This window comes from Tupaia chinensis, unplaced genomic scaffold (genome assembly GCF_000334495.1).
Source record: "Tupaia chinensis unplaced genomic scaffold, TupChi_1.0 Scaffold000568_1, whole genome shotgun sequence".
NCBI lineage: Eukaryota > Metazoa > Chordata > Mammalia > Scandentia > Tupaiidae > Tupaia > Tupaia belangeri.
The window spans coordinates 2,794,908-2,814,760 of NW_006160082.1; the positions used below are offsets into that span (position 1 = coordinate 2,794,908).

At 38.0% G+C, this 19,853-nt stretch overlaps 1 protein-coding gene and 1 pseudogene across 5 annotated transcripts in view; both read left to right on the forward strand.

The window, feature by feature from the left end:
- EML5 (EMAP like 5) overlaps window positions 1–19,853 on the forward strand; it is a gene marked incomplete at its 5' end in the record, with an annotated part of 178,982 nt that overhangs the window by 7,132 nt on the left and 151,997 nt on the right.
- On the forward strand, window positions 15,796–15,899 carry LOC114009589 (uncharacterized; annotated as a pseudogene).

Consider the following 19,853-nt stretch of genomic DNA (forward strand, 5'->3'; position numbering starts at 1 on the left):
ATCATCTTCTTAAGTTGCAAGTTCTTCACCCGGGGAGAGGCTCTTGGCTGCGCTGGGGGGCGTGAGCCCCCAGCCGCGTGCCCCCCCCCAGTGGGCCCCGTGGGGGGGGGCGCCGGCCAGGCCGTTCCGGCGCTCCTCTCATTCATTCTTGGCTGAATACTTTTTCACCGTATCAGTTCTTGTCAAGGTCAAAATGACCTCCACAATACCAGATTCAGTGATCAATTCTCAGTTCTCATCTTTTATGATTTTTCATCATTATTTCACATAGCTGGTCACCCCCACCTTTTAAAGACACCTTGTAAACTTGTGTCTGGATACAGATATTTACTGGTTTACTTATCAGCAAATATTTAATGAGCACCTGTTATTTGCCAGAGATTATTCTTAGCATTAGAGATACGGTAGTGAACAAAACAGATGAAATTCGTTTTCACATGGAGCTTGTGTCTGCTTGGGTAGCAAGGGAGATACGGGATAAATAAGGTCAATTTTATATGTGTGTACATATATGTGTAGTTTGTTAGGGCCAAGATCAAAAACAAAGCAGGAAAGTGAGATAGAGACTATTGGAAAGAGTTTACATAGGTTTTTAGAGAGACCAGAAATGTCTTACTGTAAAGGTGACACTTAAGCAGAAACTTGCAGGTGAGGGACTGCACTAGGTTCTATATCTGAGGAAAGCCCTATTAGACAAAAGCTCTATTGAGTAGAAGAGCCTGGTGTGGAATGCCTAGTGTGTTTGAAGCACAGTAAGAATGTTAGTCTGGTTGGAGTGGAGTGAGAGTAGTGGGAAACAAGGTCTTAATTAGTAACGGCGGCAGGAGCAGACTGTATAAGGCCTCCGATGCTAGTGAGAGGATTCGGCCTTCCCACCTGATGTTGGAAGTTACTGGGACTCTTTAATGAAATTAGTGACATAATTTGACTTAGGGTTTAACAAAGTCACACGGACTCCTATATTGAGAAACAGGTGGAAGGGGAGAGGCAGGACCAAAGAGACTGGTTCAGTAATTTATTCAAGAGTTATTGGTAACTTGGACCAGGGCGGTAACAGTGAAAGTAGTGACAAAAGTTCAAATTCTGGATATATTTTGAAGATAGTAGCAGTGTGATTTACTAATAGATCGGATATAAATTGGGAGAGAAAACTAAGGTCAATGACGCTCACAGAATTTTTTGTTAGAGCGCCTGGAAGAATAGAGTTGCCGGTAACTAATTTGGGAAAGAATGTGGGAAGAGCAGGTTTTCTGTTTTTGGAAGAAGGGAAGATCAGACACTCTGTTTTAGAAATATTCTGATTGAGATATTCAGTAGACAGCCAAAAGATGCTGAAAAAAAAATTTTAAGAGAGGTTTTTGCTATTGGCCATGTGTACTCACTGGAGAGACAGGGAGAGACAGGGAGACAGATAGTTAGAAATCACCCCCCAGGAGGATGGCCACGCCACAGTGCCTTCTCCATTCTCCTCTTGGGATTTTGCACATGCACGCATACACACCCGGTGTGAGTTTTAAACCATGAATCCAGGACTCAAACCACGGTCAACTACGGGGGAATCCAGCAACATAACCATTACATCATCTGCTGGTCCCAGGAGGTTGAAAATTAGACAGTGGAACATACATGTCTATAATTCAGGAAAGCAGTCTGGGCTGGTATAAATTTGGGTGTTATCAATATATACATAGTATGTAAAACCATAAACCTGCATGAGATCAGAGAGAGAGTATAGAGAACATATAAAAAATAGATTCCAGTGGCACTTCAACATTTAAATGTAAGGGAGATGAAGAAGGGCTGGATAAAAATGTGGCCAGAGAAACTGGAGGAAAACGGGGTCTGGGGTCATGAGTATTAGCGAGGAGAATATTTAAGGGAGAAAGGAGTGATCAGCTGTGTCAAATAAGATGCGGACTGCTTTACCTTAGTGGAGGTTTTAGCTATTTTGCGATAATTACAGTGTCATCACAAGACTTCCCAGGAGACTGCATGTCCAGGTGATCAATGCAGAACAAGAAGAAGAAATAAAAATGAGTCATGTCGTTATTATTAGTACAGAATACTGGGGGACTGGACAGTGGCACTATGTTAACATGTGAGGCTCTGAGAGGCAATCTTACTGGAAAGGTTTCTGGTTCAAGTCCAGAGACCTCCATAAATGTGCTGGGCACATGAGTGCCCTTGATCTGGGGCTGGCTGATGGCTAGGAATGGATCATGGTGTCAGCACCCTGTTGGGAGTGCTATCGCCCTCATAGGAGAAATAAATGAACTTTAAAACAAAACTAGCCTCCTTCAGGATTTGTTCCAGCAGCTTCTATAATACCTTTCTTGGTTATTAAAAAAATGGAGCATTGGGACCAGCAGTTGGCATAATGGCTATGTCGCTGGACTCCCATGTAGTCGACCATGGTTCAAGTCCCAGACCTGGTGGCTTAAACTCAAGCCAGGCATGCATGCATGCGTGCCCAAGATCCCGAGAGGAGAATAGAAGAGAAGGGATTGTGACGTGGCTATCCCCCCTTGGGAGTGATTTTTCACTTTCTGTCTTTCTGTCTCTGTCTTTCTGGTGAGCTCACACGTCCTATAGCAAAAAACAAAAACAAAAACAAAAAAACCCTCTACTAAATAAATAAATAAATAAGAACCAAAAAAATGGAGCATAGCTGGCAGCTCTAGATTCTTGCTACTCAAAAGTATATCTTCTGACAAGCAGCTTTAGTATCACCTGGAAAATATTAGAACTACAGAGTGTTAGGTATTACCTCAGACCTACCAAATCAAAAACTCTAGGTGTGGACCCTAGCAGTCAGTTTTAATTACTTCCAGGTGGTGTTGATATAGCCTAAAAGAGGGAACCACTGCTCTGGATTCCTCTATCTCTATTATGGCTGCGTAATAGAATCCCTTGATGAATTTGAAACAAAACAAACAAAAAACCACCAGTGGCCAAGCCCCACTTCCTAGAAATTCTGATTTGATTTGTATCGAGTGGAGCCCAGGTATAGTTTCTTCGTTGTTGTTGCTTTTGTTTTTAATTTTTAAGTTCCCAGATGATTCTGATGCAGCCAGTGTTGAAAACCATTGCTTTAGGTATAGTAGTAATCCATGTTCAGCTGGTGAGCTAGGAGTCAGCATGAAAAAAATATCAGGGCCTCATCACATTTATTCACTTATTGTAATGCATTATATAATCATGTGGGTATTTACACTATCACCCTCTGTTGGCCAATGTAATTTAAAGGTAGACTGGATTGTTACAAGATGAAGTGAAATACAGTGCCCACTTTCAACACTGGCATGCATATACACCTAAAGTAGTGAGTATGGAGGAAAATCTCTAAGTATTAATACTTGGTGTTGGTTGACTGATAGACTAGAGGAGGTAACCATAGGACTGAAGTGAAGGTGGACGTCGTGCCCTGGATCTAGCTATTGTGGAGACCATTATTAGGCAGTTGTATCATAACGCTACAAAATTCTTAATTTTTTTCTAGAATGGGCAGCTCGTAGCAAATGCTGGGTTGACAAAAAGAAGTTGTGCTTGTAGGAGGTGATAACTCAGATTTTATATTTAATAAAATATTAACTATTCATAATTGGGGGAGAGTACTTGGTTTTATTTTCATCCAGAGACTGAGGAACACAGAAGAAAACAGAAACAGCATCATAATCTGCTGTTGTATTCTTAACAAAAATACCTGAGACTGGGTGATTTATAAAGAATAAAGGTTTGTCTGGCTTTTGATTCTGATGACTGGATAGTGCAACAGCATGAGGCTGGCATCTGGTCCACTTCAATATAGTTGGCAAAAGCAGAGAGGATGGGGCTAGTCCATGGCCTGGTGGTTAAGGGAGCTGTTTCCCAAATGCCAACTGCATAGTTTGAATCCTAGGCTCAGTAGTTCGAAAAACATGTTGGATGCATGTACATACATACACCAAATCCTGAGAGGATAGAGAAATGGAGAAGAGGGACAAGCAGTTAGCGTAATGGCTATGTCGCTGGACTCCTATGTAGTCGACCACGGTTCAAGTCCCAGACCCGGTGACTTAAACTCATGCTGGGCGCATGTGTATGCGTGCCCAAGATCCTGAGAGGAGGAGAAGGGATCGCAGCGTGGCCATTCCCCTGGGGGAAGATTTCTCACTTTCTGTCTCTCTGCCTCTCTCTGTCTTTCTGGTGAGCGCACACACCCTATAGCAAAAACCTCTCCCAAAAAGAGAGAAATGGAGAAGAAACTGCAGCATGACTATGCCACATTAAGGAGTGCTTCCTCCCTCTCCTCTCAGTCTCTCTCTGCTGAGAGCACACAAATTAAAAAAAAAAAAAGATAAAGCAGAGAGGACAAGGGGATGTACAAAGAGAGAGAAGCCATCTTTCTTTTGTAACAACCCACACTCATGAGAACTAACCTCTTCTCATTAGAGCTATAACTCACTCCATCTCATGAGACAGTACATGAGGGTGACACCTCCATCATCCAAATACCACCCTCACCTCTTAAAAGCCTCACAGTCTCCCAATGCTATTATGCTGGGGAACAAATTCCAGAACATGAACCTTTGGAGGATAAACCATTATCTAAACCATAGCAGACAGGTTAGATATGAGTGAAAATTCTGCATTTTATTGTTGTCAAGATATGGAAGATGTCAGCTTCTGAATGGAGCCCAAGAGCAGGAAAGTCATAGTCCCATGTGTTGGAAATATGGAATGCATTGGCAGAATAGGAAGCACCTAACCAAAACTAAAGGCACAGAAAAAAAACTTTATTGGGGCCAGCTGGTGGCATGGTGATTAAGACAGCTGGATCCCACATAGCTGACTACTTGGTTTGAGTCCTGGACCCAGAAGCTTAAAAAACAAACCAGGTGTATGTGCATGCATGCACAAAATCCCAAGAGGAGAATAAGGGAGAAGGGATTGTGGCATGGCCATCCCTCATGGGAGGAGGGGTGCTTTCTCACACCCACCCAGTCCTGTCTTTCTCCAGCTAGCACATTAAAAAAAAAAAAAAAAAAAAAAACCTGATGGTGAGAGTATTCATCCTAAATCACTTAGAACTGAGATACATTATTGCCATTGGTCTTCTCAAGGAAATCCTGCTGTTCTTCCTATTCCCGAGAATCACATGTTGACTTTATTTCCTACTCAAAGAAGACATTTATTTCCTGCCCAAACCCATTGGAATCTCTCTCTTTTCATCTCTGAGAGGACATTCTTTTTGGTCAGGAGATAGCAATACAGTATTAGACACTTACAGTGTGGAAGGTTTCATTGCATATTCATTTCAATATGCAGGATGTAATGACAACTACCATAGGCAGTTGCTCTTAAGAGTTTTGCAGTTTGGGGCTGGCCCTATAACCTAAAGGTTTGGGGAGCCAAGATTCAGCCACGGGTCAAATCCCTGACCCAGTGGCTTGAAAAACACACCAGGCATGTATGTGTACATACTCAAAGTCCTGAATGATGGAGAAATAGAGAAGGGATTGTGGCATGATCATGTCCCCATTGGGGGTACTTTTTCCTTCACTTTCACTCTGATGAGGGCACACACCTGTGGCAATTAAAAAAAAAAAGAATTTTGCAGTATAATATTGCTCATTAAAAAATGTTAAGTTAGCCACAAGATAATGGTGTAACCATATAACAATCTGAATATCTATGATTTTATAGATAGTGAGGTTGATCAAAGAGTAAGGTATAATTCCTAACCAGCAATGCAAAGTGGAAGACCATTCTAAATCTTATCTCATAGAGGATAACTAACTACAGAGTTTACAGACTGGTGTCATCTTGTGATTACCTTGTGACTTTACTAACAATTAGTTAATTCATGGACAATACACCTAACACATAAAACACCATAGATGGCAGTACTACTGACTTGATAAGAAATATCTGAAACATGGATGTCAGATTCAGATGGCATATGTTTGTAAAAAGCCATTGTTGCAGCCACTTGTAGAGACTATGTAGAAATTTAAGGTCAACATATTAGAGAATATGAAATGCTTAGTAAACTCCTTCTTAGAGGGTTATTACTTAATTTTTAAAATTATTTATACATATTTATTACAGAAAATTGAAAGGTGTAGAAAAACAAAAATATTTACCCATACCCTTGCAATCTAAAGATATTGTTTTTAAGCTTTTTCAATACATGTATCTTTTTAATTGTGAGAAAGTGTGTGTGCTTGCCAGAAAGAGACAGAGTAAGAGAGAAAGAGAGGGAGAAAGCACCCCCCCCAGTGGAATGTGGTCATGCTGCAGTCTCTTCTCCATTTTTCTATCCCATTGGGATTTGGGGCATGCTGCACATGCACCCAGTGTTATTTTTCAAGCCACCGGGGTTGGGTTTTGAACTGTGCAGCCAGCCATATAGGATCTGGCTCCCTTAACCACTAGGCTGCAGGACCAACCCAAATACATGTATTCTTAAGTAATGAGATCACACTATATATAAAATTTCGGATTTTGAGCTTTTAATTTAATAATATAGAATAAGCTTTTCCTGGTATTATGAAAAATTCCCATACATATTATTATTTTTACTATAGTCAGACAACATGTGCACTTGCCAGTGAGAGAGAAAGCACCCCTCCCAGTGGGGTGTGTTCACACAGAAATTCTTTTTGCTCCATTGCTTCATTCTATCAGGGTTTTAGGTTCACATGCACATGTGCCTGGTATGTTTTGTTTATCAAGTCACAGCCCTGTGGGATCCAGCACCCTGTACACAGGGCTTAACTGCTGCACTATGGGGTCGTCCCCTGCTCCCCCCATATATATCTTTAATGTCTGTATGAGAGTCTGTCCTGTGAGTGTACCATAAGTGTAATCATTTCTTAAATGTTGGACATTTAGGTCATTTTTGAGCTTTTACTATTACAAAAGATAATGTAATATAAAGAATTATACATAAGTCTTTTTCTGTATTGAAGAGCCTTTCATTCAAAAAATTTCTTTTAACACCAGCATCTTATTTAGAAATTCATTTAAGCATCAGTTGAATACCTGCGGTGTGCCCGTTGTTGTAGGTGTTGGGTATAAGATGATCAAAAAGGACAAGTTCTCTGTCCTATTGAAGTATACATTCTAGGGAGGGAGATAAAAATAATAAGGTATAATGGTAATTTTTTAGATACAGTAGTTGATAACTGTTTTAAATAAATTAGGGCAATGGATAAAATATGTTGGACTAATTAATGGTAGTTAAGGAAGACTTTTCTGAGCAAGTCATGTTTGACCTAAAGCACGAATGATATGAATGAGGCAAATATTTGGGAGATTATTCTAGACAAAGACTTTGAGCACAAAGTAAGTGCTTTAATAAGTTTTTAATAAGTCTTTTTTTTTTTTTTTTAATTTGCCAGAGGCCGAGGCTGCATGCCCTTTGAGAGGGGATGGGAGGTAGGGGGGTGGAGGATATGGTCAGAAAGGTGGGGAATGAGAAAGTATCCCCCGTGGAGCATGGTCATGCTGCAGTTTCTTCTCATTCATTTCTCCCTCCTTTCAAGATTTTGGAAATACACACACATACACACACCCAATGTGTCTTTCAGTCCAGGACTCAAACCATGCAATTGGCCATGTGGGATCCAGCCACCCTAACCATCAGGCTATGTGCTGTCTCAAACTTGGTCTTTTTAAGAACTGGAAAGTCCATAATGACCAGAGTGAAGTGCACAAAAGAGAATGGTAAAGTTAATGTTCAAGAAATAGGTGAGGGTGTATTTTATTGAGTTGTAAGTGGCCATCTTAGATAGTTTGGATTTCATTCTAATTCAATAGGAAGCTACTGGAGGTGAATGAGGTCATAATTATATTATTTTGGAAGAAGAGTCTGGCTCTGTTGAGAAGGCCCTTAAGAGGAACAATAAAGGAAGAGGGGTGAGTAGTCAGAAGGCTAGTGAAGTAGTTCTGCTGTAAAGTGAATGCTGGCCTGGATTGGGGTTCTAGCAGAGTAGCAGATGACATAAGGATTGTGACAGAGCCAACAGGACAGACTAATAGAATGTATGTGATGAGTGAAGTAAAGAGAAGTGGCAAGAATGAAATTCAGATTCTTGGTCTGAGCAATTGAATTGAAAAATTCAATTTTTCAACTGAATTGAAAAATCCTTTTACCAGTATATGGATGAGCAAAGCAGGGAGGTGAGTAAGGAGGAAATAAAATTCTCTTTGGCAGATATTAAATGTAAGGTACCCATGATGCATCTGTTGCTCTGAGCTAGAGATACAGATTTAGGAGTTGTCACTGTATATATGCATTTAAAGCTGTGAGATTGGATGAAATCACCTCAATAAAGGTGGATAAAGGAAGACATTTCAGCTAAGACAAAGCCCTTGGACACTTTAAGATCCTGGGGAACCAGCAGTTAGCGTAATGGCTATGTCGCTGGACTCCCACATAGTCGACCGCGGTTCGTGTCCCGGACCCGGTGGCTTAAAACTCACGCCGGGCGCGTGTGCGTGCGTGCCCAAGATCCCGAGGAGAATGGAGGAGAAGGGATTGCGGCGTGACCATCCCCCCTGGGGGGTGATTTCTCGCTTTCTGTCTCTGTGTCTCTCTCTGTCTGTCTGGCGAGCGCACGCGCCCTACAGTGAAAATCTCTCCAAAAAAAAAAAGATCCTGAAGTTAGGCATGTGAGGTCAGGCCTAGTAAAGGAGACAGAGAAGGCAGGGCTGATAGATTACAAAGATGCCTGTAGATGAAAGTGTTTCAAAAAGGAAATAGTGGTCAGTGTGTAAAATACTACTGAAAACTGGAAGGGGAAAGGACATGCAATTAATCATTATAGTGATAAGATCACACATGACTTTGAACATATTATGATTGAAAGAAGGGACAAAAGTTTGCTTGGAATATGATGAGATGATATAGGGCGTGGAAAAGACAAGATATCCATTCTGAGGTATTATGCTACGAATAGAGAACACAGATATGGGGTGATTGGTGAGGAATTAAGGGAGTTTTTTTTGTTTGTTTGTTTTTTCATTTTTGAGTAGTATATTTGAATGCTAATAGGAACAAGTCAGTAGTGAGAATGTAGTAATTCTACCGAGTTCCAGGAGTAAATGAGTTGACAGTAAGGGGGATGAGATCCAGAACACAAGAGAAGAGTTCAAGGAATGGAGACATTTTCTTCTATTTCACAAGAGCAAAGTCAGAGTCTGTTGGTATAGTTGCAGTAAGGTTGGTGAATTTGGTGGGGATGAACTGTCCCCTTAAGTCCATCTATATTCATTAAGTGCAAAGCAGGCTATTAGCTGCAAGGTAGAGGTTGATGGTGAGGGACTGTGGACATAGGGAGTTTGGAGGATGAGAGAAGGAATAGAAATTTATTAGCTATGGCCCAGCTGTAGTCACAGTGGTAGCACAGTGCCCTGTAATGGTAGAACCATATGAAAGTATGGTATTCAGTTCCTAGGTCCACCTGTACATGCCAGGCATATGCACGTATGCCTGTGCCTAGCTGACTTGGAAGACTTGGGGAAGGATCATGGTGTGAGACCCTTTTGAGGACTCTTGTCTGTCTGTCTCTCTCATGAAAGAAATGAAAATATAATTTATCTGGTAAGTATTTGATAGTGTTATAGAATGGTGTAAAATAATTAATTTGAAATGTGTAAGACAGATTTAAATAGACACTGATTAACACAATTGTACATAGAAGGGAAATTTTCTAAATTGAAGACTGACCCCTATATGTTCGTTTAATAGGCTACTACCTTATGATAAATGTAGATACTAAATGCTTGAAATAACTTACTATGTAATTGTGTCATTTAATGTCAATGCTCATGCTTAGTTAATTTCTATTACTCAGCAATATTAATAGGAATAACTTAACAATAAAAAAAGAATCTTCTTGGGCTAGCAAGTAGCAGAGTGGTTAAGGTGCTGGACTCTCACATGGCTGATTGTGGTTCCAGTCCCCGACCCAATGACTTGAAAATCATTCTGAGTGCATGTGCATGCATGCCCAAAATTCCAAAAGGAGCATGGAGGAGAAGGGATTGTGGAATGGCCTTCAAAGTATGGTGTCACAATATGGATGAGTGATCATCTTTTTGAATATTTTGGAATAGGAATTCACCTTCAACTCTCCCAAATTAATCCAGTAGTATTGTTGAGTTCTGCTGCATGTTCAATATACTAGGCACTTTGTGGATAAAATTTAACTGTAAATGGGGCCAGCAGGTGTCATGGTGGTTAAGGTACTGAATCCTACATGGCCAACTCTATGGTTTGAGTGCTGGACCTGTTGGGCTGAGAATCATACCAGGTGTGCATGTATGCAGGTCCAAAGTCCTGAAAGGAAAATGGAGGAGAAGGGATTTCAGTGTGGCCATCCACCTGGGAAGTGATTTTTCACTTTTCCTCTCTCTGTCTCCCAATGGTGAACATTTGTGCCCCATGGAGTAAAAAGAAATCATCCATAAAATATTAAATTGACCTTAAGGATACCCCCAAAAAATCCATGCTTTCATTCTCAGAGTACTGTCAGAAGAGAACTTTTAGATTCCACCCACCCATTCACAGTACATCCAGTTCCTCTCATAAGTATTTTTGCTTGAAATAACTTACTATGTAATTGTGTCATTTGATGTCAGTGCTCATGCTTAGTTAATTTCCATTGCTCAGCAATATTAATAGGAAAAACTTAACAGTAAAAAAAGAATCTTGTTGGGCTAGCAGGTAGCAGAGTGAAACAAATTCCAGCTGCAATTTTTGCAGTTTCTATCCCATTTCCTCTGCTGCTGAGCTTTGTTGGGAGCAACTATAAATAACTGAAAAACAGTATTTTGAGTGGGTACTGTTAAGATAAAAGACAAAATGAACTATACCTAATACTATAATCTAATTAGTAAAATTATTTCTCATAAGACTAGCAATTCTGAAGTGTCTTTGTACAATATATACTAAAATTAAATAAAGAAGAAAATAGGCTGTAGATCAGGAGAGTCTTGTTTTTCACTCTTAGAGGAAGAAGTTATAAATAAGAAAGGGAGAAGTCCTAACCCTGTGGTTATAGATTAGAATTGAAGATGTTCATATGAACTCATGCTTTTTTAAATACACAGATAGATGCATAGATAGATACCTATGTATACAGAGAACAGAATGTACATATGTGAGTAGTATACTTATTTACATATGCAGGAACTTCAAAAATTCATGGAAAATGGAATTAAGGTGTATGTTTATCTTGGTGCAAACAAAATTTGAAATCCAGTTTTTAAATCCATGAATAATTTTTTTCTCATGGTATACAATTACCATAAACTTTTCTCATATAATTCCTCACTTTGTATACTGAAACAGTTTATAAGCAGTAACAGTCCAATAACAATGATCACATTTAGCACCCAGATCTTGTTCTCTGAACACCATTCAATAAGAGGAATTAGAGCTTTATTGAGAAGCAGTTGACTATAGGATGCAGCAGGAGAAATACTAAAATATTTTGTGGAGCAATATAAGTGCTTAAAAAGAGATGGTAGCTTGTGAAAGAATACAGAAGCTGACCTCAAGGATCTCCTAAAGGCCAAAGATGGAACAATTTGAGCTATAAAATTAATAATGATAGTATTAAATTTTAACTCATAGAATAAGACAGGAGTTAGCAAACAACAGATGGCAGGCCTAATCTGACCTGCCACCTATTTTCGTATGTAAGGGTTTATTGGAAAACGGACATGACTGTTGTTTACATCAGTATTTTGCAACCTCTTTTTCATTATCACTCCTCAAATAAGCCCTTTTAGATTTTTATTTTCCTAAATGATCTCACCCAATCCAAAATCTTAATGCCATAGATATATACCAATCCATGTCTGCATGTATATCTATGCTTTATGAAATAAAAGAATAAGACCTCCATGCATACAAAAAACAATTTTCACCACTTCAGAGGTATTTCTTCCTATAAGAATGCTCAAGAATGCAGTTACACATGTCTGTGGCTGATTTGGTATAATAATAGCTTCTGTTGAGTAATTGTGACAAATATTATATGGCCTGCAAAGCATAAATATTTACTGTCTGACCCTTTACAGAAAAAATTCATGATCTTTGAAATAAAATATCTGCATTCAAGCTGATAGAAACAAATAATGGATTAAATGAGTAAATAGAGAGAATTTCAATTTATAAATGTAAAGGAAAAGAGGAACAGAAGAGAATCACATTAGGCAAGTACTACAGTAGTAAATATTTCAGATAAGATCTACCAGTAGATGCTAAAATCAGTATGTAAAATTTTGAGGAGAAACAGGATTTGCATAGTCTCAAAGTGTCTCCTGTAAAATATTTATTTACTGCAAAGAAAACCTTTTTGGTGGGCTGCGGGTGGTATGGTGGTTAAAGGCACTGGACTGCCACATGGCTGACCAGAGTCCTGGACTTGGTGGCTGCTTTTTCACTTTCCCCCTCTCTGTCTGATCAAACTGGAAAATAATAATAATAGTAATAATAATAAATAAAGTTAAATAAAATAATTTTAAAAATCTTTTGGCAACTTTATAGTTTAACTAAAGGATCAATCATTGGAATGAATACATATTAACATCCTAAACCCTTTGATGAGATGCACTAAGAAGGACAAACATGGGCCAGCTCCATAGCACAGTAGTTACGAGAGCTGGATCCCTCATGGCATACCTTGATATGAATTCCAATCCTAAAGTCTTATAAAACATGCCAAGTGCATGAGCATACATGCCCCAAATCCCAATAGAATGTAGAAATAGAAGAGAAGGGATTGTGGTGAGACCACATTCTGCCAGGGGCTTCTTTCTACCTCCCTGACTCTCTTAGGCTTGTACATGTACAACTTAAAAAAAGGACAAACATAATTACAAACATAATTTTTGAGGTAGTCATGCCAAAAAATTCATAGCACCACTCTAATCATGAGAAAACATGAAAAATCCAAATTGAGAGACATTCTATAAAGTAACTGATTAGAGCTCTGCAAATGTCAAGGTCAGTGACACTGCAGCTGCTGTGGTGCAGGCAGCAGAGTGCCTGAAGTGTTTACAAGTGGTAGTACCAGAAAGGCTTTAAAAACTGAATAAGCATTGGAAATACAGAAGAAGTCTCGGGACATGTGCCCTGTACCTAATTGGCTTGCTTGCCTGGTGAAACAAACTTAGATATGAACATTCTCTAGAAGATTTGAACACACTTGAGAGTTTATAGTGTAACGTTCAAAATGTCCAGGATATAACCCAAAATTAACGTACAAAGAGTTAGGAAAATCTCAACAATTTATTGAAGAAAAGATCGTAGTCATCAGCCTTAAGATGACCTAGAAATTGAATTTATCAAAGAATTTAAAGCAAGTATAAATATATACTATGAAGTAAAGCATAATGCTCCAGAAACAAATGGAATGTTAGAAGTTCTCAGCAAAGAAATAGAAGCTATGAAAACATGAACTACTTAGAATGGAAAAATATAAACATGGAAATAAATTTTTTTCTAATGGACTCAGTGTCTGAGTCTATGTAGTGGGTAGATTGGCTCCAAATTTATCCACATTCTAACCTCTAGAATCTGTGAATTTGTTATGTTAAACATGGCAAAAGTTACTTGCAGATATAATTAATGTTTGGTCCTTAACATAGAGTATCTTTATTATCTACATGGGCCCAATCTTACTATGTGAGTCCAAAAACCAGAGAACTTTCTCGAGCTGTAGCAAAAAGTCAAGCATAAGTCAGAAAGATACAAAGCATGAGAATAACTCATCATGCCATTGTTGATTTGATAACAGAGGTGACAACAGGATAAGAAATACAGATATCTTTAAAGGGGTGAGAGGTTCCCAGATGACAGTCAGCAAGGGAAGAAAGCCTCAGTCCTTTGACCACAACTAACATTCTGAATTAACTTGGAAGCTGATTTATGTCTAGAGATTCTAGAAAGAAAGATGCTTTGATACCTGGATTTTGGCTTTGTATGACTATTAACAGAAGAATCAGTTAAGCCATGCTGTAACCAGATTGTTGCCTTGAAGAACAATGAGATAATAAATTCATGTTCACATGCTAAACTTTTGGTAACTTATCACATCAGCACAGAAAACTAACACAGTCTTGGGTATGTTTTACTCTTCATAGAAAGTAATTTAGAATTGTCTTGTTTTTAGATGCAGAAACATATAATTCCTGGATCAGACATAAAGAAACTTAATACTCATTGCAGAGCAAACCGTATGAGCCAAAAATGATGGAATGTACATTGTTTTCAAGTGCCGATAGAATATTTACCAATATAGTCCATAGACTATAAAACCTCAATATGTTTAAAAACATTCAAATCATATAGGTTTGTCCTCTGACTCTAATGGAATTAAAATAAAAATCAATAACACAAAGAAAACTGAAGGGAAATCAGAAAATATTTTGAATTGGAAGAAAATGAAAATACAACATATAAAATTTGTAAAATTCACCTAAACCAGTGTTTCAAGGGAAATTTATAGTATCAAATGAATATATTTATAAAGAAGAAAGATCTCAGGTCAACATAATCTAAAATTCCATCTTAATAAACTAGAAAAAGGGGTCCAAGGTGGCACAGTGGTAAACTCAACATTCTGTAAGACAGACCTACATGGGAAGGTTACTAGTTTGCATTTGGAGACACCCCCCACCCCCCGGAAATGATTGGCATTGTGTGCCCATGACCCAGGATGGCTTGCACTGGCATAGATCATGACATCAGGATCCTGTTGGGGCTGCTGTAGGTCTGACTCTGTCTCTTTCTTTCTCTGTGTCTTTTTCACTTTTGAAGGAAATAAATAAACTTAAAAAAATAAACTAGAAGAGTCAGCAGGTGGCATGGTGGTTAAGGGCAGTGGGCTCCCACATGGCCGACTGCAGTTTGAGTCCTGGACCTGGTAGCTTGCTTTCTCACTCACTCACTCACTCTGTCCCTTTCTGGTCAAATTTAGATGAATAAATAAATAACATTAAATAAAATATTTCTTTAAAAAAAAAGAAACTAAAAAAGAAGGGCAAATTAAACTCATAAGAAACAGGAGGAAATGGTAAAGAGCAGAAGTTAATGCAAATGGCAAAACAATGGAGAAAAATTAACCTAAAAGCTGGTTTTTTCAAAAGATTAATTAAATAGGGACCAGCAGTTAGCGTAATGGCTATGTCGCTGGACTCCCATGTAGTCAACCGCCCCGGACCCAGTGGCTTAAACTCACCAGGCACATTTGTGTGCGTGCCCAAGATCCCGAGAGGAGATTGGAGGAGAAGGGATTGTGGCGCGGCCATCCCCCCTGGGGGATGATTTCTCGCTTTCTGTCTCTCTTTCTCTCTCTGTCTCTCTGGCGAGCACATGAGCCCTATAGCAAAAACCTCTCTTAAAAAAAAAAAAAGATCAATTAAATGGATCATTTCTAACTAGATTGACCAAAAATAACAAGACAGAAGTACCAATATTTGTCAGAATGTTATTGTTGAACCAAAGTCATTAAAAAGGTAATAATGGGCCAGCAGATGACATGGTAGTTAAGCACTACATCATCAACTGTGGTTCAAGTCCCAGATTGGTGGCTTGAAAATCCTACTAGGTATGTGTGCATGTGTGCCCGAAATCTCAAGAGGATACTAGAGCAGAAGGGATTGTGGTGTGGTCATCCCTTGCATGAGGGGAAGGGGGAGAGACAGTGATTTCTCCTTTCCCTCTCTCTTATCTCTCTCTGGTGAGCACAGATGCCCTATGGCAAAAACCTGAAAAAAAAAAAAAGGTAATAACAGATCCTTCTGTGGTTCTTAAGCATGATGATTGAATTTTCCTACTAATGTATGAGATATGTGTCTCTCAAACCTTATTGCATCATGAGTAGATTGCCTGCCCAATATGAAAAGGAAAAAAAAGGGGGGTGCTATTATAAGCTCTGTACATATACACTTGCAGTTTAGATGAAATAGAATATTCTCTTAAAAGGTATAAACTATCAAACTCAAAAAGAAGAAATATATATAACATGAAGAGACCTATATCTATAACATAGATAACATGAAGAGCCCCAAGTTTATTAAAGTGATTAAATTTGTAGTTCTAAGAAATACTGATTGTTTTGTTGGTGATTCTTTCAAACATTTGAAGAAAAAAATAATACCAATTACATATAGTCTCTTACAGAAAATAAAAGAGGAAGGACTACTGCCCAACTTTTTTATGAGGCTCACATTACTCTTAATGCAAAATCCATATAAAGACATTAGCAGAAAAGGAAATTGTAGACTGTTTTCCCTCATTAGCATAGATGTTAAAATTCAATAAAATAAAGTAAGAAATAAAATCTATTAATAGATTTAAAACATTAAAACATATTTAAAACATTCCTTTATCCCAGGAAATGAAGGCTGGTTCAGCATTTGAAAATTAATCAGTGTGATTTGCTATATTAACAGACTAAACAAGAAAATTAATCAGTGTGATTTGCTATATTAACAGACTAAACAAGAAAAAAAATCATATCTCAGTAAATGCAAGAAGAATGTTTGACAAAATTAAAATGTATTCACATTTTCTTTTTCTTTTTTGGATTTTTTGCCATAGGGTATGCGTGTTCATCAGATGAGATAAAAGGAGAATGAGAAATAAACCTTCCTGGGGGGATAGTCACATCTCAACTCCTTCTCCTCCATTCTCCTTTCAGGATTTTGGGCATGCACGCACATGTGCCTAGTATGTTTTTCAGGCCTCTGGGTCCAGGGCTTGAACCAGACTGCCAAGTCAGCCATGTGACATCCAGTACCTTAACTACTATGCCACCTGCTGGCCCAGCATCTATTCATGTTTTTAAAAACACTTAGCAAACTAGGAATAGAAGGACATTTCCTTGTCCTAATTATAAAAGTATGTATAAATAACTTCCAGCTAAATACATGTCTAATAGTGAGAAACTGAATGTTTTCATCATGATTTGAAGAAAAGACATTCTCTCTTACCACTTCTAGTTAAACATTGTACTAGAAGTTTAAGTGAGTGCAATAAGGTAAGAAACAGAAGTAAAAGGCTTATAGACACTGTTCCCCATAAGCCGCAAACACATAGGAGGCCTGGGTTCAATTCCCAGTCCAATCTAGAAGTTGGTACACTCGTAGTCCCAATGATTTGTGAGGTTGAGGCAGGATTGCTACCAGAAGACTTGGTGAAAAATGAAAAGAAAAAAAAAAGTGGGATGTGCTCATAGAGAGGACAGGAAGAAATAAATTGTCTCTGTTTCTAAATAATATGATTGCCTATGCAGTAATTTCAAAAAAACTATCAAACACACACACACACACACACACACACGCAAACTGCTACAACCTGAGTGAATTTAACAAAGTCCTAAGACTAAAATGTAAATATACATAAACAATTGTATTTCTACACACTAGCAATGAATAATTGGAAATAAGTTTAAAAGGAATACTGTTTGCAGTAGCTCAAAATAATATCTTGTATAAATTTTATAAAATCTATGGAGGGTCTGTATACTTAGAAGTATAAAGTAAAGCTGGAAAAAGAAAAAGACCTAAAACATGGAGGGACATACAGTGTTCATGGATTAGAAGACTCAATATAGTTAAGATGTCAGGTCTTCTGAGTGATTTTAGAGTTAATGTAATCCTAATCATAATCTCAGCAGATTATTAGATTGTTTAAGATATATAACATGATTCTAAACTTTATAACAAAGGTGAAACAATTAGGATAGCTATTTTGAAAAAGAACAAAAAAAAACTTTGGAAAAGAACAAAGTTGGAGGGTTCACAGTACTCATTTTTTTGTTGTTTTTAGAGAAATTTTTGCCATAGGGCATGTGTGCTCACTGGAGAGACAGAGAGAGATGGAAAGTGAGAAATCACACACACACACACCTAGGGGGATGGCACAACACAGTCCCTTCTCCATTCTCTTCTCAGGATTTTGGGCATGCATGTACACACACCTAGCATGAGCTTTAAGTGACCGGATCCAGGACTCAAACCACAGTCAACTATGTGGTAGTCCAGTGGAGTAACCATTACACCATGTGCTGGTTCCCACAATACTCAATTTTAAGATTTATTTTAAAACTATAACTAACAAGACGGTATGATATTGTTGAAAGGATAGATAAATAAATTACTGGATAAAGCATAGGTATAATTTGTGGCAAATTAGCATAGCAATAGTCAACTGTTTTTTATTAATTATTTTTAATTTGCCATAGGACATATGTGCTCATCATAAAGAGACAGAAACAGAGAGAGAGAAAGGGCAAAAGTGAGAAAGCAAACCACCAGGTTCAGGACTTGAACCATGGTTGGCCATGTACAAGACCAACACCTTAACCAACACATCACCTGCTGACCCCTAGTCGACTAATTTTTGACAAAGATGCATAGGCAATTCAATGGAGAAAAGACTGGGACTACATGGGAGGCCTGGGTTCCATTCCCAGTTCAATCTGAAGGCCTGGCAAGGTGCCATGCACCTATAATCTCTGCTACTTAAGAGGCTGACCTAGGCAATACAGTGAGACCTTGCCTTAAAAATTAAAAAAAGAAAAAAAACAGTAGTCCGTTCAGCTTGTTTGCCCATTTTTAAATTGATTTTTTTTTTTTTGGTAGGTAAGCTGCTTAAGTTCCCTATATATTCTGGTTATCAGTCCCTTATCTGAAACATAGTTTGCAAATAAATATTCTCTCCCATTCTGAAGGTTATCTTTTCACTAATTATCGTTTCCTTTGCTTTTGCTGTGGAAAACAAGATAAAGGTTGCTCAAAACCCTAGAAATATGACTCAGTAATACCAGTCCTAGATACCCAAAGGATAGAGAAACACTCAGTAGGAAAGATACTTGCGCATCTGTTTGTACTGCAGCATTATTCACAATTGTTAAGACATGGAATCAACCCAAATGCCTAAGAACAGATGACTGGATTGAAAAAATTTGGCACATATATACTATGGAATACTATTCAGACATACAAAACAATGAGACCCTGTCATTTGGTACAAAATGAATGAATACAGAAGAGTTAATGCTAAGCAAAGGAAGCCAGACTCTGAAAGACAGATATTATGTGTTCCCATTCAATAATACAATTCATGTTTGACTTTATCACAGAAACAGAAAGATTGGAAGATGTAATAGCAGAGATGACAAGTATAGACACCAGACAGTATAGGAAGGGGTAAATGGGGGATGGGTGGGAAGGAGGGGCTGAGGTAAAGAAAAAAGGAAAACATTTAACAGACACAAGAATGGAAAATTATCTGTTGAGGACAGTGTGTATGGTAATATCTTTGACTTGATTGACAATGCACATATACACTTGATATGCAATGCACATATACTTTGAAAAACCATATTATATGCCATAATGATATACAGTGATTAAATGTAATTTTTTTAAAAATGAGAGATAAAGGAGCCAGTTGTGGTGGCCACACCCTGTCTTTAAAAATGGGGAGTATAATAAAATGGGAGAAGGCTAAACAGGTGAATACCAAATGTGAAAATGGTATATGGTAGGGTGGCAATAATTTGTGCTGTGTTTCAAATGCTCTCTTATGAGAGTTCTTTTCTTGAGAAGTTTACACGTACTATATCATGAAGGGTATAATTAGTGTATCATTAATTGTTTATCAGATGTAGTGTTAAAGTAGTAACAGCCTGCATTTTTTTGTAGTTACTTATTTTAAATTCAAAGTATTTAAAATGGGTAGTCTAGTCTTCAAGTTGGCATTTGAAAATGTTATTTATACCAAATACTTTAAAAGTTATATAAGAAAATTTGAAGACTTATTATTTACGTGCTTGTTTGTTTCT